Consider the following 24172-nt stretch of genomic DNA (forward strand, 5'->3'; position numbering starts at 1 on the left):
CTTGCACACTCCTGCCTGAGGGCCTGTCCAGCTATTCCCTCTGCTCATCTGCTCATCCTCAGTTCTGTACATGGCTTGCCTTCAGCTCACTCACATCTTCATTCAAATGTCACCTTCTCTGTGAGGCCTTTCTTGACTGCTCTACTTACCCCACTCTCTATCTCTTTTTCTCTCATCTTTCCTCATTGTATTAACAGATAACATAGTATAGATTTTACTTTTAAAAACAATTTTCTAAAATGCTGAATTAAAATCTAACATTCAAAAAGGCATATGTTTTGGGGTTTTTTTTTTCTTTCTGTTAAGCTCAGAGGAGTGACTGGCACATAGAATTACTAAGTAAATATTTAAGAGGATAAGTGAATGAACAAATGCAATGAACAATTAAAAGATAATACAGGTAAGCTGAATGCTAAAGGAATATTTAATCTTTAGAGAAATATCCATATGGCTTTTCTTTTTGGTTACCCGAATGGAAAAGCTCATTGAACTATTCTTTGAATTTCATGATTATTTAAAACTAATATTTGTTGATGGGGCAGAGAAAGTTTCAGGAGTAAGTATAGTGCCTCTCTTCCCCCACCAAGATTCTAATGTGCCATTCCAAAAGGAAGTATGTGAAGAGACAAAGAGTATGTGTATTTTTAAAACTCCCCGAGTTTTATGGTATCAGATTAAACCATAGGTTGGGGAAAAAGAATGCACACAATTCAGGTTTTTTTTTAATTATGCCAATTTTTATATGCTTATGTTGAACATGAAAGTAATGCACAATGTATATTTGTAAAATATATAGTGAATTTATTTTGAAATTCTATGTGAACATATACAGGAAAATAAATAAAAGATTAGGCCAGCAATCCAGTGAGAGAAAATCCCAACAGCTACAAAAGACACTGATGTTCCAACTGATGGTTTCTAGGCATAACTATCACCAGGCATGTGAATTGTTACAGGATTTTTCCTGCTCAACCAATACAAATGACTGATCTCAGTCAACAGTTTCAATTTGGTGCTGGAAAATAGTAAATTCAATAATATAAGTAGACAATCCAATCAAAAGTTTTAAATTTGGAATTTTCTGAACTCTTACAAATGTCTGACATTGACCTCTATTCTGAAATATTTCTAAAATACATTCTTATGGTCCCAGATTCACCCATTGCAATTTCTTTCATCTTCTCCCACTTTTATTCCCAGTGCACTTTAGTTTTCTAACATTCTGGCCTCATGTATTACTTGATTATAGCCCTGGAGAACAGGGAATGTCTAATTCATTTATATATTTCCAATATAAAGCTGGCACATAGTAGGTATTCAGTTTAGGTTAATCAGCAGGACTCTGTCCAACACACACACACAAATATGTACACACACAACATGTACAATACACATATATACACATACACACCTACATGTATAGATGTAAATGTTTTCTACACTGTCTTTCTGGAAGTGAAATTGAAAAAAAAATCATCAAATAAGGGCTTCCTTATTATAAGGGGTCTTCTCTATTAAAAGAGCTAAGATTGTATTCCCTTTGGTAAAAATATTGTCTTAGGGAAATGTCAGCTTGCTTTGGTCTATACAAAGAGCTGTGTAAGTATGTGGCTGTGTGGTCCACTAAGTATGGCTTCCTCTCAGAGGTCTATGCCAGGAGGCAGGTGGGAGAGTGGGTTGAAGATGTCTGAAAGGAATATGTATAAGGAAGGTAATTGTTTGAACATGTGCTGTATAAGGGGAAGGTGTGGAGGGAGATGGGGTCCCTATCACTTGGTCCAGTGGTTCTCAACCTTCTGGCCCTTTAAATACAGTTCCTCATGTTGTGACCCAACCATAAAATTATTTTCGTTGCTACTTCATAACTGTAATGTTGCTACTGTTATGAATCGTAATGTAAATATCTGATATGCAGGATGGTCTTAGGCGACCCCTGTGAAAGGTTCATTCGAACACCAAAGGGGTCACGACCCACAGGTTGGGAACCACTGACTTAGTCTAATAACTGAGCCTTTAGTTCCCAGCATCAGTCCATTCTTGTAGCTTTCCTCACAATGCTCAGTGCCCAAGCTATCCTCTGGGTTCCTTAGTCAGTGATTGCCTCTATTAGGCATGCAGAGTTCTTCGCTTGGTCCTGAACTATTCAAACTAGTAAAATTTGATTTTTCCTATTTTGCATCTCCCCATTTAAACTAAAAGCTTCTTTAAAACAACAATGGCATCTTAAGGCAGTCATCCTTTTATCTACCCCAACCCCTGCAAAGATTCCTGCTCATAGAGCTGCTCACTAAACAGCTGTCTAATTAAACATGCCTGTATATGTATGGGGGATGCAGGTTAGGCTCTTATCATAGGCCAATCAGACCTATTATCAGCCCTTTGAAGTTGGTCAAACCACGCATATTGGTAAAATAGCAGTCAGATTTTTTCCCCTATGGATTCTTCTTAATTTTCTTCTTACCTACCCTCACTTTCTGGATTCCTTGACAGATAATCGATTCAAGACCCTCTGGTCATGCCCTAGCTGGTTTGGCTCAGTGGACGGAGCGTCAGCCTGCGGACTCAAGGGTCCCAGGTTTAATTCCGGTCAAAGGCATGTACCTTGGTTGCGGGCACATCCCCAGTAGGGAGTGTGCAGGAGGCAGCTGATCGATGTTTCTCTCTCATCAATGTTTCTAACTCTCTATCCCTCTCCCTTCCTCTCTGTAAAAAATCAATAAAATATATATATTTTTTAAAAAGACCCTCTGGTCTGCCACCCCTCCAAAAATGTTTTATAGCTTTGGACCTTGGCTTCCCTCAAGTTTCAAGCCCTTTCAGTTCACCCAGCTACCTTTCAGGAGGCACTCCATGTTCCTGCCAAGCCAACAGAGTCTCAATTCAGAGGGGACGCCGGTCACAGAATTTGCTCTGTCATTGGCCAGATCTAGGCCCGTGTCCCTTTATTCTATCCTGACATAGACACCCAGTTCCAAGGTAAGGCAGCACCTCTAAACTTTATTATTAAACTCAATTTTAACAGCGTCCAATTGGTGAACTCTATGTAGTTTGTTTAAAGAATGAAAACAAATAAATGTACCTTCCAATAATGCCAATCCTTGAAAACAAATGAAACTACAAAGAATCCGCCAATAAATCCCCACTGATGATTGAATCCAGTGTTTGGAACGCTTTAATATGCCCAAGAAACTGAGATATTATCCACAGAAGCACACAAGAATACATGTAAAGAATACCAAAAATATTTGTCACATGCTCAATGAATGCCTGAGTATATACTTATATTTTATCTTAGAACAAACAGGCAAACCTTTATAAGCACTTCATACCTTATGTAGACACTATTACAAAGCAAGAATGGGTTGTGTGAGGCCCAAAATTCATCCCACAAGAGGATATCCAAAGAAAATCGCACAAAAATAGCCTAATCAAGTGGATGATCCACCAAATCACATACATTATTTTTGTTACATCTGTCTAGAAAGCTTGATTGCCAGTTGAAGCACTTAAGGCAAAATGAGTCGCCTGCCTCATTTGGTTGAAAGCAGGAACAATTTCTTTCATAAATAGCATGAATATAATTTAATTCTGTTATATTTTCTGCTTGAGAAAAATGCCTGGATTTCACACAGAAATAAGAATTTGATGTTTGTATATTTGCCATGTTTCCCTTGAAACTGTAAATAAGAAAAAGATGATGCCTCAAAAATGCCTCATGCATTTTTGAATATTTGGGTCCTTGATTCAAATTTTCAGACTCTATAAGCAGCAAAAAGGAGTGATGAGAAGTGTGCAATCAAGAAAGCAGGGTGTGTGTGAAATCCACACTAAACTTTCTCCTTTATTCAAACTGAACAACCAGATTTGCCCTTTTGCATTATTTGGCTGGTCTTAACTCATGTGTGTTATGGCTGTTACAGAGATTTCTCTTTATTACTTCATAAAAAAATATACAATTATCATTTTCAAAATGATCCAAGGTGGCATCTGCCCTTCCTTTGAGTTCTGAGAACAGTGGTCTGAGCTTAATTGAAAAGTTCCTTCTGCAAAGGCAGAAGTTGTGCAATCTTTTGCTACAGAGAGTCACTTAAAAGTAGCTTTAATGGACCGTGTAATAGCTTATTTGGCTGTGCTCTTTTATTTTAGCATAATAGCATAAATATTCCATTCAAATGTTGAAAAATTATTCAAAGCAAAAATACAGGCCCAGTATGTCAGCTACAGCATTATTTGGGTTGTGGTCCATTTAAAACTACATCGATGTGTCAACATTAATTGTGTGTGCCCAGACATTTACATATTATCTGTAGGATTTATCTGATCTCTGAAATTCACACTTCAACTTATTGTCTGGGGCATGTAATCACATTTAGAAAAACATTATTCTGTCCTACACCAGATCAATGTAGGATTTCCTTCCAGATAAAACATTTGTTTGAGCTTCATTATTTGGGGCAGTAGTAAAGAATATCAATAAAGATGAAAAGTTTCAAATGTTTAAATGGTTCTCAAAAGAGGTTAAAAATAAAATTTGACTATCATATATTTTAGTATCGCAGATAAGCAGTTTAAGTGACACACCAAATTAGACAAAGTAGAGTCTGGAACTCTCCCTGCCACAGAGCTGATTTTTCAACAAGACTTTTTTATGGTCAGACCCCACCATCATGGTTGAAAGGCAGAGGTTGTCCAGTTAAGGGGAAGTACCTGGACTTTCTGTTCAAATAAACGCGAGGCTCCACTCACAGCACCATTACTTACTGTCATCAGGCACTGAGGCCCAGTTTCCTGCTTTGCAGGAATAAAGATAACACCATTCACTTATTGTGAAGAAATGAAGTTGGCAATATACACAAAGTACTCAGCAAAGTTCATGACGTACTCTGGATTCTCAGTAAATTCTCATTCATATCCTCTCTCTTTCTTCCTCTCATGAGTATGTGCATGCTAAATTATAGCCACTACTGCTCTGGGCAATATCATAGACCCAAAGACTCCTTTGTGTGTCAACCCAAATAGAAGCATGAAATGCAGATTCTATGCCAAGTTAGTTACTAGTGACACCCACAGAAAATGTATAATTCCGTATCTCTGGCAACTCTGGCTCCCTTATTGCCCCCCCCCCACACACACACACACAAAATCCGTTCCTTATACATTGGCATTCCTCCAGTTTCTGTGCTTGGCCCACTTTTCTCCTTGCTTTTATTTTATCGCTGATCTTATCCATGCAAGAACTTTAGCTCCCATCTCCAGACTGATGGTCTGAAGTCCACATGCCCAGTCCTGGCTTTACCCTAAGCTCCAGACTCTCACATCCAATGGCTGACTGGCATGTTCATCTAAGTGATCTGCTAGTACCTCAAACTTGACATGTCCCAATGTGTCTTCACTGCCTTAACCTACTCAATACTCTGATCTCCTCATAAACATGTTTCTCTTATTTCCCATGTTCTCGTTAATATATTTCTACCCAAAAGTTTTCTATGCTATAAATTCTTCACCTGCCAATTTAAATTGGTTAAATTAACTTTGCCCTCTTCCCAATGTTCCTACATTTACTTCTCCATTGAGCTATGGATTTACTAGTACATTCCCTCCCACCTAGTTCCCACCCCACACCTTTAACCTGCTCCCCACTTTCATATCTACACATGTGTTAAATGCAAATCGTATGTGTTATCTTGGATTTCCTGAGCTGGCCAGTTTCCTGGACTGGATGCCACCACCAGGAGCCAGTAAGCCACCTGGCCTTGCTGAGAATGCTAGGCCATTTCTATGCACTGAGTTGCTGCTCCTTCAGCCATTTCTGGACTTTCTGATGAAACACCCCTCTGTAGGGCATGAGATCTGACATCCCAAGCAGCCTCCAAAGGGAAGACACAACCTGGAAGCATGGGAGAAGTAGCTTTACATGGGGCCAATATTTGCCCAAAGAAAATCAGAGATGGGATTAATCTGGACAAAGAAATGTTCCCTTCTTCCTACTCCAATGGGCTCATTTAAGGTTGGTCTCCTCTATACAGACAGTCCAGAAGCATTCACATACTGAGTGACATCCCTGTCGAGTCGCCTTCTGTCTCTTCACAGCTCATCATGAAGCAGCAGCCCATATAATAATGCATCACTTTTCATCACTTCATATCCTTTGCAGCCCCTCCATGTTTCCTCACTTCTGCTACCCTTTGTTTGCACCTAGCAATCAAAGCATCGGCATTTAATCCTTGCCTCAAGTTCTACTTTTTTATGAAATTCAGAACTAACCAAACTGCTAAAAATGATTTTATGCAACTAAAAATAAAAATCTCTTTACAATAAGTAAGAATCCTTGGCTCATTTTCCTTTCCTGCATCAAATATTAGGTATTGTAAGAGCCAGAATGAATGAGGAAACATAGTAGATCTCACAAGTGAATAATAATTGGATGTAACTTTACCAAGAAAAAAATTCTTAGCTATTACTAGACCCTGAGCTTTGGAAGGAATTTGTCATGATGTCATGATGAAATTTACACAAGGGTCATAAAATAATGTAAGGATCATATCCTTTATAATATGTACTAGAGGCCTGGTGCATGAAATTCGTGCATGGGTAGGGTCCTTAGGCCTGGCCGGCGGGGCAATCAGTTGGGGGGCCCCCACTGGCACCTGCCTTAGCCAGCCTGGTACTGCCTGCTGGCTGGCCCCGCCCCCTGCCGCTGCCAGTCACCTCCCTCTGTGGGGTGACTGGTGGGGTGATTGGGGGGCCCCCCACTGGCACCCGCCTTGGCTGGCCTGGGGCCTGTGGGCTGGGGGCAGCTCCTGCAATTGAGCGTCTGCCCCCTGATGATCAGTGTGCATCATAGCAACAGGTCACTCCACAGGTCGTTCCACTGTTCAGTTGATTTGCATATTAGGCTTTTCTTATATAGCATATATTTTATAAACAATTTTTAAAAATACACAGAGTTTTCCCATATTAGAATTTTGGAAAGACAATGGCAAGATTTTGAGACAATGGTTGTAAAGCCTTGATGTACACAGGAGGTTTCTTAAAAACACACATTTCAGAGTCCCATTCCACACTCATGAACCAGAATTCTCAGAACTAGGGTCTAGGCAGGTGTATTTTTGACAGGATGAACCTAATGCACAGCAAAGTTTGAATATTGGAAATTTCCAAGAGTTCAAACTAAATTTTATCTAGAAAACTGTAACAATTTAGGTAGTAGAGGCAGCTTCTAGGTAAGAATACATTCATTTTACTAAATGTTATCATAGAATGCTGGGTCACTGCACCAATAAACACCATCATTTGGATTTCAAGAATTATATATACAACTAAAGTAAAATGGAAAAATATGGATCGGTTGAATATTGTTTGAGCAAATATCTGTGAAACACCCTTTATTGTTACAAAGCCTTGGTTAAGTATTAGCATAGGATGTAGAATGTGGGATACTTAAAGTGGAAGCAGAGTTCCTAAGCACCATCAATAAGCTTACAGAAAAAAGCCACACAACAAAAGATTATATCACTAAGGGCAAGATGCTGTACTATGAACTAACTCTATACCCACAGATGCAAACTGCTTCCTGAATATGTAATTCACTGAGGAAGCCCAAGACCAGCCAAAGATTTGTCTTTTCTAAAAGGAAGTTGCCATCCCATAGGTAGTTTTGCTGTAGACAATTATTGTGAGATTGGATAACAGACTGTGTATCATAGAGACAAACAATTGAAACCTACATAATCTTATTAACCAATAAATTTAATTTAAAAATGAAACAAATGAGGCACATGACTCAAATAAGACCACTACAGTATTCTCTCAAATGCTGCCTGTTCTCAGCCTTTAGAGTATATGATTGAGACAGTTCAAAGTTGAATCCCCATTGCCTTCCACACATTAACCTACCAGCACTAGGATTCCACTGTGTGTGTGTGTGTGTGTGTGTGTGTGTGTGTGTGTGTGAGAGAGAGAGAGAGAGAGAGAGAGAGAGAGAGAGACTGTGTGTGTGTGTGTGTGTGTGTGTGTGTGTGTGTGTGTTGTTTTTTTCAAATCCTCACCCTAAGGATATGTACCCAAGGATATGTTTATTAATTTTAGAGAGAGAAAAGGAGATAAAGAGAGTGAGAAACATTGATGTGAGTGAGAAACATCCATTGGCTGCCTCTCGAATGCTCCAGTTATGTGCCCTGACTGGGAATTGAACCTGCAACCTTTGGTTGGACGACACTCCACCTGGCCAGATCTCTCTCTGGGTGTTTTGACAAGCCTAACAACCATTAGAATAGCACCAGCTTAATATGACTTTTCATATTCAATAATTAGAGATATTTTAAAATATCAGTCCAATTAAAAGAAAAAGAAATAAATTATTTGACCCAGGGTATCCAGGACAAAGGCAAAGGAGGCACTATTTTCTTTCATAACAGAGAGTCCCACAAGAGCCTCTGGCATTTATCTTCTAGATCACAGCTCTAAGAGGCTAAATGCTCACAAACAATTCTGTCAGAGGGTCTGGGGAAAAAGCAGGTATAAATAATACTTCCTGACACCAAATATATTTCATAGTGTCTAACTGAAACTCCAGATTTTAAAAATGAAACCATGGTTTAAATATCTTTTAAGAGGACGCATCTTGTGTTGACGGAAAGTCAGATACTACTTAGGAAAAGGTTTTTAATTGTCCTTTAATACTTTTAAATCCAAGTTAGGAACTCATTTGTTTGGTGTAAAAATTGAAATTGCGTGATCCTCTTTATTGAGCACATTATAGTTTTCTTGCAACTAGAAAGAGAAAAAAATTACATGTTTTAGAGGTCAGATCACACTAAAGATGGAAAGAAGAAGAGAAGCTGGGTCTGGCTCACTCAGCCCAACCAGGTGTTAGTCTGAACAACACAGCTTCTTTCCTCATGACCCCACTTGATATCACTATTTGAGTAGGATGTTAGTTTGGCTATCTCCAGAAGTGACTGATTCAAGGAATGAGTGCAGGCTTATTCTGGAGACAGTTTCAGGAAACACGAAGGAGGGGGTGGGAAATTAGACAGGTAAGGAAAGCCATTAAGGAAGGGTTTGTTTTCTAGTAAGTGAGCTTGAATAAGGCTGAATCCCACTGGGGACTCTGCCAGTGAGTGTAAAAATTACAGAGAAATCCCATCTGAGGGGCGAGGGAGAAAGGCTTTAAGACACCCATCACTGAGGGTAGGTTGCTAGGGGATGGAGCAGAGTATTAATTCTCTGATGCTTCCAGCCTTCCAGGGGACAGCAAAGTGGGCTCTGGTGGCCAGAGAAAACCCTCAGGCAAAGAGATGCTGGTAGCAACAGTGTTAAGTCAATTTGGAGTGTGGTGGGATCAATGGAGACCATGCCACCACAAATAGCCCAGTCCTTTAATTATGGGTCAAAAATGTCATTCTCAGAATTGAAATCCAGCCTCTTACCAGTGGCCCAAGACACTTCCATGCATTTTTCAGAGCAAATCACTTACTCAAAAGGAAAATGCACAGTAGAAACATCTGGCTCCATACATGCTAAGCCATCAGCCAAACAAAATCCCAGGATTTGGGGGTTGTTGGACACGAAATATAAATCTAGGTTTTTCTCACTAGCTGAATAGAGTTCTGAGAGATCCTGAGACATAGAAGTGTCTCAGCTCATTTAGGAATGTAGCAGGCTACAAATTGCTAGAGGGCAGGAATACTGACCCATTTTATGATGATTTCACTTCTGCCTCTCTTGATCCTGAAGGGTCACAACAGAGGCAAACTTTAAAGTGAAAAATAAAAGTCTATGTGTTTAGAGCAACAAAAGAGTTATGTTGGAGCAAAGGATGATGTGGAAAACATGTCAAAAAGCTCCCTTCTTCTCCATCCTTCTCCAGACCAAGGCAGGGCTGATGGCCTCAGGGCACAGAACCAGGATAAAGTGAGGTCTTTCCTGCCCAGGGGTAGGCAATCTGCTACCTGAGGAACATCACTTTTCTTCCTATTAAAGAACACTTTTATAGCTCAGGAGCCTTCCTATGCCATCTAAATCCCATTTAATAGCAAAGCAAGGATTGTGTTCAAAGGAAACACAATTTCAGATTTTGCGATGCTCCCAATATGAAATCTATCGTACATTATAACATAAATTATCCAACCAACAATTCCTTACTCCCAATCACTTGCTTACAGATTTTATTAAGTTCTTGATTTAGCCACTTGGTTTTCTATTGCTTCTATTTGAGTCATCCCATTACAAATGGCCCTGATAGGTTATAATTCTGCAACTATAGTGCCTAATACCATCTATATGCAAACAGGCACCAAAATGTTGAGACAGATCTGTTTATATTTTAGTGGAATTCTCAGACAAGCCTTTTTGTTGCTCAAGCTCCTTTTAAGCCTGTGCTGCGCATTTTTCAGCAGAGGCATTTGATTATATATCCCCTGCTGTTTATTCATTTCCAGTGCATCGTAGACCATTTGGAATACCAGCAAAGTCTTGGAGGAATTATTTATAGTCTAATACGTATTAGCCATGTGAGCTGTTCCACAAAATTGAGACCTGAGCCATTTACAAGAGAAGTGATATCCACCATTTCTGGTCTTAGTAATTCCAGCCTAATAAGAATGGGTGATGCACTGCAAAGGACAGTGAGCTGGGTGGGAGGCAAGACACTGTGATTCTAGTCTCAGCTCTACCAGACAGGGATTGAGGGACCTTGGGAAGGTTACTCAAGGCCAGGCCCAGAGCTTGTACTTGTGAGAAAGGTCTGCCCACACCAGGACCTCGGATCTAGAAAAAAACAAACAAAAACAAACAAAAAACAAAACACCAGGCAGATGCCGAATATTTAGGCAAGGCCTGAATTTGCTCCACTAAAGTCAATGCAGACACACAAAAAAAAACTCAAGATGGTCCTAATTGGTACATAATTCTGGAGGAAAATGTCTGGAAGCATGATGCAATTCCATGAGCTGGTGCTGTGAAGTGAGTCCAGGTCTGGGCAGCTGATAATCTGCAAAGATCCATGGGTTCAGAGTTAAAGCAGGTAATAAGCACAGTGGAAACCAGAGTGATTCATCCTGGTAGTATCAGGCAGGGCTGGGAATTTTTCCCAGCCTTGGAGTCAAAGGAATCAGCAATAATAATAATATGATGTGATATCATTAAGCTAATGGCATCGATTCCTTGGGCCCTTTTGTACCACATCTCTAAGTGGTCCACAGGCCTCAGCTTCAAGGTCACTGAGAAATGGGGTAGAGAATCAGGAAAATATTGCATGTCTCCTCTTTGGATTTTTCCCCTCTATAAAACAACTAACTTATGCCAGATCTCTAAGAGACATTCATGGTCTAAAATTTAGTTATCATAAGGATTTTTGATGCCATCTATGAATTGTTCAACATAGGTCAAATCATATTGTGAAAAAGCTTAACGATGACTCAGTTATATAAGCTCTACATACCAGCTATTAGGTCACAGAATTTATTTAAAGGGCATTATAAATATTGAATCTTTCATTAGGTATCTACAAAAGTAGAAACTCCACTCCCATTTACCAGAATAACAGTTCTCATAAGCTTACTAGTAGTAAGAGTCAGTTCAAAGTATTTAGCATGTTTAAATTGCACATTAGCAAGATATAAAAACAGAACAGAAAGCTCAGTTGATAAATGGCCTGATAACTCTTTCCAGGATCCAATTACTATGACTAATAATTTGAAATCTATAATAATAAAAGGGTAATATGCTAATTAGACCGGACATTATTCTGGATGTCTTTCCAGACATCCTTCCAAACAAAGCTGGGGCTGGAGGGAAGACTGGGTCCCAGGTGCCTGCCCACGGCCGGAGCAAAGTGCCGGTCCCGGGTGCCAAAGAAAAGCCGGTGCTGGCAGCTGGGGGAAGGAAGGCCTACTTTTGCATGAATTTTGTGCATCGGGTCTCTAGTATATAAAATATAAAGAAAACAAAATAGTTCATTTCAGACATTCAGAGTTTATACTTGTATCTGCCCAAAGAAAACAGTGAATCCCTTTTGTTGTTTGTTTTTTACTTTCAACAATAAAGATAAATTTAATAAAATAAGATAGATCTGATGATTTAAAAAAATTAAACAGAGAGGAGAACGAGTATGTATGTATGGTACATAATTGAAAGATATATAGAAGAATCCTTGCCCCTAAATAACTGTCTTCTCAAACACTAAGAAAAAAAACATTCTGAGGCTGAGGTTGTATTCTCAGAAGAACCAGGTATGACTAATGTTGGGTTATGGAGAGGAAGGAACACTGCCCAAGCATCAGTTCTACTCTAAACAATAGTACTAACTGAATCACCTTGCACTTCTCTGAGTTTTGTACCAAAGAGGGTGTTTAAGGCTAGTTCAACGGTTATGTGCTTCTAAGAAATTATATAGCATTAACACTTAATTTAACAAACATATATTGCCTCCCTCTTATGTGTCAAACACCTAGATGAATAAAACAGCATCTGAGGCTTCAGGGAGCCTTCTGTATAGCTGGGGAACTAACAAGGACACTGCTCACCCCTGAGAAGAATGAAGACTGGAGAGGATGCTATGACAATAGAGGAAGGGTCACTTGACAAAACAGAGGAAGCCAGCCAGAGATTAGCTTCAGGTCATCAGAGAGCATGTCTTCAGAGCAGGCACAGTGGGGCAGCATGTGGCACGAGGACTGTATGCCATAACAGCCAGAGTCCAGACTCAGAGGTTGCTCTGGGCTAATGCCACTACTACTCTAAGCATTCCTCTTGAAAAACAAGACTGATATTATTTTCTTTGCAAGGTGGGTGTGAGGATTAACATGAGATAATGTATGAGAAAATACTGGCAAATGCCTAGCATAATCATGTTAGCTATTTTCACTTTCACTAATATGCAAGTTATTCATAATTGGAGCCACAAAGCCAAGAAGACTAACTTGGCCTCGTTTAGCCAGGCTGGAAGAAGTGGTCATCACTAGCCTGCAGATCCCCAGATCTATCTCTCCTATGACTCATTGAACACTAGGGGTACAAGGGCCACATCAAACATTCCAGCAACAACCAGTAAACAACACTTATCTTGGTTGCTGGAGATCCATCACACAGGTGTGAGACTTGTAGTGTTATAAAAACCACAGGGACCCCTGACATTGCATTGACCTTAAGACGAAGTAAAAGACGTCTTCTCCAAATTTTAGTCCTGAAGTAATAAACTATAGAAATAAAGTCTCTACTTGATCCATCCAAGCAACTACAGTGCTGACTCCAGTGGGGGAGGCTTTCTGTGATTGGTGGGTGGCCCTTTGTCACTTGTATTCTATAGACACTTGAGAAACACCAGTTTGCCAGGCTGTCATCACTGACCCAAAAGCAGATTCCTTTTGGGAAGGGTTGGGCCTGCTAACCCTTGCTCACACTAAATTCTCTTGCTTGTACGCCCAGAATCCTGTGCTTTCCTGTTGGTGCTTTCCAAGGATCTGCATATGTGTCTGCTATAGACTGAGTTGTGTTCCCCCAAAACTCATATTTGAAACTCTAATTCTCAGTGTGACTGTATTTGGAGATGGGTCTTTTGGAGTTAACTGAGGTTAAATGAGGTCATAAAAGTGGGGTTCTAATCCAATAGAATGTGTAGTCTTATTAGAGGAAGAGAGAGAAATCTCCATCTTTCTCTCCATGAGCTCACACTGAGGAAAGGCCGTGTGGGGAAACAGCAAAAAGGTAGCCATCTGCAGACCAGAGAGAGGGCCCAACCATGCTGGCTCCTGATCTTGGATTTCCAGTCTCCAGAACTGCAAAAAAATTAATTTTTGTTGTTTAAGCTACCCAGTCTGTAATATTTTGTTATAGCAGACAAAGCTGACTAAGACAGCTGTCCCTTTCCTTACCGAATTATGAACTCCTTAAGGGTAGAGACATTGACTTACTTGCTTTTATTGCCTACCCTCTAGTTGGATACTAGATACCTTTAATACTTAAGTTGTATCCAACACACCTTTAATACTTAAAAAATATTTGTTGAATAATGAAATATTTAATTAAATGGTTAGCTGTAAATCTATTTCAAAGTACTCATAGATTCTTCTCAGATCTTAATATACATTCTCTTTCTGCCTTCCTGAGGATAAAGAGGGTGAGCCACATAAAAAGGATTCTCTCCTTAGAGGGAAACTTTCATGTCTCACCCAATTGCTGAAGAAGAAAAGCAGTAAGAGTGGTCAGTGAGTCAATCAACAAATAGTGACTGTACTTCCCAAGGACCAGGCACTGACTCAGCTACTGAGGATATAACCGTGAAGACAATAAACAGAGTACTTTCCCTAAGAAACTTCTATTCTGGTGGACAGAAACATATAGTAAACATGCAGTAAAGAAAATAAGATAATTTCAAACACTGCCAAGTGCTCTGAAGAAGTTGAAATAAGGTAATGTGGTAGAGCATGATGGAGTGGGGGCTGCCTTACTCAGAGTATTGAGAAACATCTCTCTGAAAAGGCTACATTAGAGCTGCAACCTGAATAATGAGAGAGGACAGCTATGTGAAGATCTGGGCAACAGAATTCCAAGCAGGAGAAAGCAAATTCAAAGTCTCTGATGATGGAACACACTTGATTTTGTCCCATGAAAAGAAAATCAGCAACTGAAGCACAGTGGATGAGGGGAAGAGTAGGGAGAGAGAGGGCGGGAAAGGCAGGAGCCAGATCATGTGGGCCTTGAAGGCTCTGATGACAAGTATAAATTTTATTTGTTTACAATGGGAAGTCATTAGAGGTGTTTTAAAGGGGTATTTAATAATCCAATTTACTCTTTAGAAGAATGACTGACTGTGAGTAGAAGATGAAGAACGTTGAGGAGGCTGTGGCATGGTCTGGGAGAAAATGAAGTGGCTTAACCAAGAATGGTCATGGTAGATGTGGTTAAAAATGGTCGAATTATGGCTATATATTTGAGAGAAGAGAAACTGGATTTATGAATGGATTAAATGTGGGATTGGCAGGGAAGAAAGGAATTAATGGGAATCAATGACTCTGATCAAGGTTTTTGGCATGAGTAACTGCATGGATGTGATAGTATTTACAGTGACAAGGTGGGAAAGCAGGGCTGGCAATGGCCACTGTGGGGAAGAGATGATTGATCATTTGAGACATTTAAGCTTGAAATACTTATTAGACACTAAGTGCAGATGTAAAATAGGCAGCTCGATATATCAATCTAGAATTTAGGGAAGAGGTCAGAGCTAGATAAATAAATCTGTCAGCCATCAGCATCAAGACAGTATTTGAAGTCATGGATCTGAGTAAGAGCACCAAGGGAGAGTATATAGGTGGGAAAACAGTGGATGATAAGGACAAGCCACTGGAGCACTTCAATTTCTAGAATCATATATGCAAGAAGCCAGTCAAAGAAGCCAGCCCTTAAAGGGCTGCTAGTGAGGAGGAAAGCCAGGTAAAGTGTGGTATCTCAGAAACCAATAGGAAATAGTAACATTCCCAGTGAGTAAAATGAAGATCTGACAAAAATAGGAATTGGTAGTTGATTTCTAGGAATAACAGTATTAGAAGAGATTTTAGACCTCAAATGAGGAAACTGAGGGTGGGAAAATTCCCAAAGGATATACAACTCATCTGTGTAAAGGGCCAAGACTAGTTTCCAAGACCAAACTAGTCTGCTAACTGTCAGTCCTGCGTTCTTGACCAGTCCCACCTCATCACCCTCTCTGCCACTACACCTAGACAGCAATCATGCAAGGCGTTTAGGGGAATGGGCAGAGCTGGTTGTTTAAGGATTGATTTCTGGTTGACCTTTGTACAGCACATTGTCTTAGAGCAGCGGTTCTCAACCTGTGGGTCGCGATCCCTTTGGGGGGTTGAACAACCTTTTCACAGGGGTTGCCTAAGACCATCGGAAAACACATATAATCACATATTGTTTTTGTGATTAATCACGCTTTAAGTATGTTCAATTTGTAACAATGAAATTGGGGGTCACCACAACATGAGGAACTGTATTAAAGGGTCGAGGCATTAGGAAGGTTGAGAACCACTGTCTTAGAGCAACTAGATCTTTATCCTGCTGGTGTGAGGGTGAAGCCTATATGACTGAAGAAAAACTTCCATGTATCTTTAGAGTTAAGAGAACAAAGCTGCAGATACCTAATAGGAGATGGATGAAGATGGACAGGAACCAATTAGGATTCAACTGTAGAAATAAAAGAAATGCAGGGACAATGTGGGGTAGGCTGGACAGAGCCATTTACAACTGCAGCCCTTCACAGAAAAGCCACAATAGACTGGGTTTTAAATTTGGGGGAAAGGTGGAGAGAGTGAGGAGCTATGAGATTATCCATTTGATGAACTAAATTTCCACCCAAAGTTTAGGACATATGACCATGGGAAGCTTTTCCTGGTAACCCCACTCTGAATTAGTTGTTCTCTTTGCAGTTTTCACAAATAATTATATTTAAAATCTCATTGTTCTTATCTGACTTTGCATCTAACTTCCCCAGTGAACCGTGCTTGGTCTAGCAGATATTCAGGAAGATATTGAACCAACCAATAATCAAAAAACTAATGAGTCAGGAGATTTGAAGTTTGGGTTGTCCTTGAAAACCTGAGATATATATTCCCCCTAAGAATACTGCTGTGAAATATTCTGTCAGAGAGGCTGAGATTTTCAAGGGCATTAAGCACACTGAGAATGTATCACCACATTATATAACTAGAACATTTTGAAAGCAGCTATATCTGTAGCATAGTCAAACATTAGAATCTAATATTTTAAAAATAATCTAATATTTAGATAAACAAAGAAAAATAAGAATACATACATATATACATATACATACATACACAGAAGTGTATGTATACATATATATGTGAGTATGTGTACATATTTACATGTATGTTTATAATGTATTCATTGTGTTACTATCTTCATGGACCAGGAAGACAACATACACTCCTAAAGTTAATATTCAATAACATTTATTAATAATATTATATTTCAATGTGTCATTTGAATTATAAGTTTTCTACCATTTAAAACATTTCAACTATGTATAAGCAGGGAATATAACTAAAACATCTTATACCTATGAGATTTAAATGCTTTCAAAGCTGATTTTTCATATATGAATGATTTCAACTTGCTCAATTGACTTTAAATCCAATGAAAGAAGCATCTTTTCTCTTATATAGCAATAATCACTCTCTGTGTTAAACAATATGTCTGTTAATACTAGTAAGGCTTTGCCATTGACAATAGCCCTATTTCTTAGGACTCCTTTGAGAGGATGGTGAAGGAGGCAAAAGTAAACCCTTAAGTACAGAGACAGGAGGCCTAGGAATTTACTATTTGAAGGTCTCAGTTTTGTATCTGCAGTAGGAAGGGAAGCCACCCACGAAGAGAGAATATGGTGGAGGTTAGGAGGAGACTTCAAACAAGTGTCAGCTTCGAATTGTTTGTTCTTAGAGAATAAAAAGGAAATGTTATATAGGGGTGCATAGGAGGATGAGGGTCTGAGTGAAAAGCTAAGGAAGGATTTTGTTAATTTATCATAGTCCAAAGTTCTGGTGATTTTCCCCATTGGAGTCTCAGCATTATGATCACAGCAAAGGACTGAAGACCGAAGCTGTATGGCTCCAGGTTATAGCCTGTCTGAGAGGGGTTAACACAGGGGGAAAGGAACCTGAGGGTACTAATGAGAGATAGACTGAAGATAGGGAGACATGTTGATGTCTCAGTTGAAGAATGAATAAATGAAGATAGAAAAGTGTTGATACAATGGTAATATATGGATCAGAGGGCTAAAGGTCATAACACTGAATAGTAACACTTTTAGAAGACTTATTATGCACCAACTATTGTACTAAGCGTTCCATATACATTATTTGATTTCACAAAAACTTTATGAAGTATGTAGTATGACTATCTCCATTATAAGCTCAGAGAAGTAAATTTTCCAATGTCATATGGTAGTAAGTGGTGAAGCTAGGAGGACTGATCCCTTTATTATATTACAAGAACATATGAACTGTTATAGTGGAATTAAGACATTATTTTAAGAGTAGAATGCTGTGGGCTAGGCATAGAATTTTGAATTGAAATGATGAACTGTTGGAGGGGTGATAAGGTCTAGAAGTTAGCAGCTGGATGGTATCAGACTTAAAGGAACATGATTATTAATTTAGAGCAGAGAGGTGAGAATTTTGGAAATGGCATTAATAAACTTAGGAGGATTTGGATATTGCTTCTGGGTGCTTTGAAATTTAGAGAGAATTAAAATAAAGAGCAGCCATAAGGGAAAATTCCAACACAATACTATCTTATATATACTATACTCTGTTATGTTACACTATATACTATTCTATACTATAAAGAATCACTACTACTTTGAATCTAAATATATGGTTATAAAGATACATCATACATCATACAATGGAAGATCGTGTATAGGTATTATAATATTTACTTGAGAGAGTCTTCCTTTTTAATCTTAGTTATTTCTACTATGTCTCAGAAGTCTTATTTTCAACACCCACTTAATGATTTTCTGCTCCATATGCAAAGGTTCAAATCACTCATGTTGGTTCCTCCACTTGGAATGTCCAATCCTCAACTGCATTTATGCAAATTCTCTCTTGACTGGACCAAGTTCTACTTTCTACACAACGTTTTTCTTCTTTCTTCAAACAGAAGTATGTGTTACTTGTTCTGAAATATCCCCAGCACATTTATTTGTATTCAAATGCTTATCCTACCTCTCATATTTACATCCATAATTGGAAAAATAACAGCTAACGATCATTGAGAACATATTCCCCACCAGGCTTAGATCAGATCCATTTAAGTGGATTATCTTCTCTAAACCTCTGTAGAAGATAATTGGTATGAGTTTTGTTTTATAGATGAATAAACTGAGGTTCATAGAAATTAAATTACTTGGCTAAGCTCCACAACCAAACAGTAGGAGACCCAGTATTCAAACACACGTGTTGTGGTACCTACTACCAATCCTGTGCTTAACCCTTGCACAAAACTACATTTATAGGTTTAAATTCCATAAATCTTATGAATTTCCTAAAGAGTAAATGCTAGAGGTTAAAATACACATCTCTGTATTTCTTTGAGTGTGTAAGGCAGTGCTTTTCCCTTAGCAGGCTGTACAGAGATACTGAATGAAAGGATAAGTGAATCTGGCTTATAAGATTTAACAAGGGAAAACATTGTTCCTAAGCATATAAATAATTGTGGTAGAAGATAAATTATTGGAAGAAAATAGGCTTAGAAAATGAGGAATAATAGTCAGTGGTAGAGTGGAAGGAAAATGGGGATATAAGTGGTAAACATACCATAAATATTAGAGAGACCTGAGTCATACATACCAGTGCTACAACAGCATCACTAACCTCTCACTCTGTTAATGCATACATTTTGTGTGAATGTGTCTGTAGATAAGTTCAGGAAGTCTTTTTCATATCATTATGAGTCTAATTTTTCTTTTGAAAATTTATTTCATTTGTTTCATTTCCTTAATACCTTAACAATACACAACCTTTCAATGGCATATTTTCCCCAAAAATAAAAAATAAGAAAGGTAATCTACACATAATTTGTGTTAAGTCAACACCTTTCTTTTCTTTTTTTTCTTAATAAATCTATTTTTATTCCAAATTATCCCTACATCCCACTGTCTCCTTATTACAAAGCTCCATGGAAATAACTTTTTTTAAAGCTTTTTAATTTATTTTTTTCTTTATTGATTAAGGTATTATAACACCTTTATTTTCCATAATTAGGTGTTTAACCAAACCTGATGGTGGTTCTAGGTTGCCTGATAGCAAAGGAAGGCAATGAAACATAATTTAACAGCAACATCGTTCTTTTAGAAGATGCCTTTTATACATAGGTATGTGCAAGTATTCATAGGTAAACACATGCCATTAAATGCACATATGATCACTGTATGTAACTGGGTATTTGAAGCTTATTTTCAAAACTGTTTTGCATAGATATCATAGAACAGCATTGTAAAGCAAAAATGTAATGAGACCTACATGCTACAATATAATTTAAATTTTCTAGAAGCCACAGTAAAAAGTAAATAAATAAATAAAGCAAAACGTGAAATCCTAATATGTATAAAGAGCTAGGTGCCGTCACAACCGAACAGGCAACTGGTCACCATGAAGTGCATGGAGCACCTCTTGGACGTCCCCCTCACCCAGCCCCTGAGCCGCTTACCATGAGGTGGGGTGGGACTGGGGACTGTTGAGCAGCAGTGGCAGGCTACTTCGTGGGGTGGCTGTGAGCTTAGCAGAGCACTCACCCAGGTGGCAGCAAGTTTCACAAAACAGTAGCGGGGTGGGTGGAGCCTCATGGAACAGTGGTGGGCAGGGGGAGTTTCGCAGAGCGTCCAGAGGCGAGCTTCGTGGGACAGCAGCAAGCTTTGTGGAGCAGTTGAGGGGTAGGGGGAACCTTGTGGAGCAGTTGTGGGGTTTGCAAAGCAGTTGAGGAGCCGGGGGGAGCCTCGCAAAGCATCCTGGGGTGGGAAGCTGCATGTAGCATTGCAGGGTGGCAGAGGCCATGCAACGGAGGTCAGGTTAGGCCTAGGGACCCTAACCGCGCATGATTTCGTGCACACTGGGCCTCTAGTAATTTTAATAATGTTTTTATTTATATCACATAACTAAAATACTATAATTTCAACTATGGTCAATATAAAAATATTAATAAGAGATGTACATGAGTTTTTCATGTCAAGTGTTCAAAATTTGTTGTGTAGTTTACACTCAAAGGTCCTCTTCATTCAGACTAGTAACATTTCAAGTGTCCAATAGCCACATGTGGCCAATGGCTATCACATTAGATAGTACTATACTGGAATGTTAGACCTGTAATAGCTCATTGGATTGTGTATTTCATAAAAATGCTTTTACAAATTAGACCCTGAAGCTCAGAAAAGTAGAGTGACTTGTTTAATTTCACTCAGTTCTAATGCAAGATATTTTCAGTTCCCTTTCCTGGCCTGTTCCCCTAATGTTTCATATTTGATGGAATTATCCTATACTAGAGGCCTGGTGCACAAAATTCGTGCATGGGAGGGGGGTGTCTCTCAGCCTGGCCTGCACCCTCTTGCAATCCGGGACCTTTTAGGGGATGTCCAACTGCCAGTTTAGGCCTGATCCAGCAGATTGGGCCTAAACCAGCAGTTGGACAGCCCTCTCACAGTCCAGGACTGCTGGCTCCTAACCACTCGCCTGCCTGACTAATTGACCCTAACTGCTCTGCCTGCCTACCTGATTGCTCCTAACCGCTCGAGTGGCTGCCTGATTTCGCCCCTAACCGCTCGACTGGCTGCCTGATTTCACCCCTAAAACTCAAGCTTCTTCTTTTTTTATTTTTAATATTTATATTTCTTCTTTATTTTTTATTTTAAAAGTCAAACTTCTTGAGAACATGAGGCGTTTAACATTATTCCATATTCCTTACAAAGAGCTAAATACAGAGAGGTAAACACAGCAAATACTTAATACTTATGGGCTTCTATACACTTTCCAACCAGAAATGTTTTAATAGGCAGTCTCCAAAAACTTGAACTGGGAAACCTAAAAGTGGAGTGCTCAGATTTCAGGCATCAGGGGCTATTAGCAGGATTTCTATCCCAATTAAACTCTAATTCTGAGCTCTCAACAGTCTGGACAAACTGCCCTTCACTAAACCCCCCCCCCCCCCCCCCCCCCCCCCCCCCCTCTGTTTTTCTGAGTTCAATGTTTTATATCCACATACCATACAAAACCCACCTGCCAGCTTAGCTGGGCAGGCAGGAGGGTGGTCCATGGCAGCATAGAAAACCGGGGTCCTTGTCCCAAAATAGGAGAAAATGGGTTTACAGTCAAGGAAACAAAATCAGAACCCAACATGATCAAGGAGAAGCCTTGAAACTGCATTGAGCGGAGGTCCCGTGGGCAGTGGTGCATCTCAGCTGGCCCAGCAGTCCCTGCAGCAGCCTCGGTTCCTGGGAAGTCTGGGGTCAGGTAGGGCCCAGCTCTTGAGGTTATTTTTAATAATTTTACTTTTGGGGGTGGAGAGCTTCTGGGCAGCAGCTCCATGTGGGGGTAACCAGTGTGGGTTTCACTTCAGGGTTTAGAGGAGAAGTTGGGTCTGTGGGGCAGGACCCGCCGAGCCCCTAATGTCACAGCTGAGGTTCTTGGAAGTGGCCCAGCGAAGTTCCTTCCTGCCTTCTTCCTGCCCTGACCCCAGGTCTATGGCTTAAAAATCAGGGCACCAGGGGCCTTTGTAAACATGGCAGGTTCAGGCAGTGGGAACTTGGGGGAACTATAGGAACTGGTGGGGGCAGCCAGAGCCAGGGGAGGCAGTGCCCATGGGGAAAAGGGGCATGGGGTGGAGGAGGTATGCTCCTCTAACAGAGACTTAGAGGGGTAGAGACTAAGAGAGACAGAGAGGACAGAAATGGGGATAGAAAGAGTGACAGAAAGAGAAAGACTCAGAGAAAGCAAAAGAGAGATTGAGGCAGAGAAAAATTCACAACGAAGAGAGTCAGACAGACAGAAAGATGGAGTCCTGCTCTGTATGAGTCAGTGGGCTGGGGTGGGGTTTGGGGGGGAGGTTCCAGGGCCCAGGGCTCACACAGGAATGTGCCAGTGTGATGGTAAGTGCATCGTTATGTTGCATGAGGGAGGTGTGCTGGTAATGTAGCACCAGCTCCTTCAGAGACGTGTACAGGTTGTAGGGCTCTGCAAAACCCAAGCCAGTGGCCCTGCAGTAGAAGACACAGGGCTTGGTATCGCCGTCCACCACCACAGAGCAGGCATAGCAGCCCTTCTGGCTGCTCTCACGGATGAGGAAGATACTATCCCGCTTGCTTTCAGCATTTCCTCAGCCTGCATGCAGTTGATCTTGCCCACATACCAGGTCCGTTCCTCGTGGTGGGGGAGGTCATCCTCATCCTCCATCAGTGCATACTGGTCTCCAGTCTCATTTTTGATTCCCAACCACTCATTGATTTTCTTCTGCCAGGCGCCTTTCTGGGTGAGCCACACCAGCTACTGGTCTCGGATCTTGCGCAGCTGCATGAGGTCTGGCTTCAGGCTGTTCATACGCTTCAGGCTGTTCAGATTTCCCAGTTGTCCAAGGCCTGTATTCACAGCTCCTGTTCCAGCTTCATGTGGCTCCCGTGGATCTCGGCGATGCGAGACTTGAGCCGTTCTGAGTTCAGCAGGCTCCTCTGCATCTCTTTTTTATTTCCCTCATACTCCTTGCTTCGCTTTTCTTGAGTCTGGCCTTGCTCTTCGAAGATCTTGATGGTTTCATTGAAGGCTTCGATTAAGGTGCGCTTCATCTGCAGTTCCTGGGAGGTGTGTGTGTATTCCTTGTAGAGCTGGTCGTACTCGCGGCTCTTGTCCTCTGCTTCAAACCAAGGTACAAAACCAAACCTCTAATTCTGATCTTCCTCACCTCAAAGGAACAGCAAACCTCAATAGACATAATTTCCTGCCAGAAGTCACATCCAAATACTGAGAGACTGAGGACTATAGGGCTGACTATGTACATGCGCAATAACAGGCTCACATTCTAGGTGTAGGTGCCCAGGCATCCTCCACAATCCCACAATCCTCTGGTCGCATACTTCGGTCTTTCTAGCTCCTCCTTAAATGGTGTTTCCTTCAATAGCGTTGCAAATCCAGGGCCTCTAGTTGGAGAGGATTTTTCTGTTCTTTGACATTGATAGCTATTTACTATTTGGAATTAGTGAAGTTTCGGGAGTATTGCTGCTGCCATGAACATGTCAATCCCAAGTGTACTCATGAAACAACCGCCCATTCAGTCCACAGCTGGCACCATCCTGGTTCATAATGAGAAAGGTACTGTGCTGAGCTGTTTTTCAATCAGATCTTCCTCTTCCTTCCCCAGCACACTCCACACCTACTTCGGGCCAACCACCCCAACCCCACAGACCCTTAAGATCTTCCCCTCTATTTCTTCGACTTTCCCCCATCAAGCTCACACCCTATGGCGTTGCCTAGGAGCACCCCTAACCGCTCCCTGGGGGGCAGGGCCAGCCTGGGAGAGGGGCCATGGTGTTCTGGTCTCTGGTTGTTCTGGTCATTACAGTAGCTGGCTATATATATATATATGTAGTGCTATATATATATATAGCACTATA

The 24172-nt window shown here is 40.4% G+C and overlaps 1 protein-coding gene and 1 pseudogene across 3 annotated transcripts in view; both read right to left on the reverse strand.

Moving 5' to 3' along the window:
* Positions 1-24172, reverse strand: part of ZMAT4 (zinc finger, matrin-type 4) — a 336866-nt gene that overhangs the window by 66127 nt on the left and 246567 nt on the right. The window lies entirely within an intron of this gene.
* The window catches only part of LOC102247185, a 3424-nt pseudogene continuing 1797 nt past the window's right edge, over positions 22546-24172 (reverse strand).

The sequence above is a fragment of the Myotis brandtii genome, unplaced genomic scaffold, assembly GCF_000412655.1.
Source record: "Myotis brandtii unplaced genomic scaffold, ASM41265v1 scaffold103, whole genome shotgun sequence".
In the NCBI taxonomy this organism is placed as follows: Eukaryota; Metazoa; Chordata; class Mammalia; order Chiroptera; family Vespertilionidae; genus Myotis; species Myotis brandtii.